Source organism: Sorex fumeus, unplaced genomic scaffold (genome assembly GCF_029834395.1).
Source record: "Sorex fumeus unplaced genomic scaffold, SorFum_2.1 ptg000021l, whole genome shotgun sequence".
In the NCBI taxonomy this organism is placed as follows: domain Eukaryota; kingdom Metazoa; phylum Chordata; class Mammalia; order Eulipotyphla; family Soricidae; genus Sorex; species Sorex fumeus.
The window spans coordinates 16,746,069-16,747,016 of record NW_026606078.1 but is presented as its reverse complement, the minus strand read 5'-3'; the positions used below and the strand labels follow the sequence as shown (position 1 = coordinate 16,747,016).

The window sequence follows — 948 nt, the reverse complement described above, 5'->3', positions numbered from 1 at the left end:
AGGTGGTCAAATTGCAGACAACACCATCCACCTTTTCATGGAGATGTACACGGGACTGAGGCGAGAACAGCAAAAGGCTGTAGTTTAATGGTCTTAATGAAGGTTCAGGGAAGGGCATTAAACGAGACTCATATACCATCTTCCACAAGAATTATTTTGTAAAACTGATGTATTGGGTATGGTAAAAGATAATATGGTAAAAACCATATTTTTCTTGCTGGGACATTAAAGTTCTAAATCTATCTATTCATGCTGCTTTGAAATACATTCCTTGATTTGGAATCACTGTCTGCCATAGGAGTGAGTAAGGACAGCACTCAAAGTAATCAGAAGAGAAAAATATGGAAAAATTAACTCCTACTATGTTTCGTAACATATATACTAAAATTGAAATGATACAGAGATTAGCATGGTCCTTGCACAGAGATGACATGCAAACTTGTAAAGTGATCCATATTTTTGTTGCAAGAAGAATTAACAGGGCGACTTTAAGCTAAGACAATCCCCACAAGTACAAAAATTCTACATAAAGATAGCACAAATCCCCATCACAACAATCTCCTCAATGTCAATGGACTAAATGTGCCAATTCAGAGGCACAGAATGGGAAGATGAATTAGAAAACTGAACCCAACTTTCTGCTGCCTGAAGAAACACTTCTGAACAATCAAAGTAACCATGGGCTCAAAGACAAACGCTGGAAAACAATTCTTCAAGAAAGAAAAGAACACCTCCACAAAGCTGGAGTAGCCATACTAGTACCAGACCACATCGACTTCAGGCTATAGGTTATAAGAGACAGTGAAGGTCATTTCTTCCTGATCATGGGATCTGTACATCAGAAAGAACTCACCCTCCTCACTGTAGATGCTCCTAATGACAGACCAGCAAAATACTTAAAAATAACTTCTAATAGACTTAAAGAAAAACATTGATAGCAACACAATA

At 37.4% G+C, this 948-nt stretch overlaps 1 pseudogene; it reads left to right on the top strand.

The window, feature by feature from the left end:
* The first annotated feature begins 362 nt into the window (after positions 1-362).
* Positions 363-461, top strand: LOC130022971 (uncharacterized; annotated as a pseudogene).
* Positions 462-948: the final 487 nt, after the last annotated feature.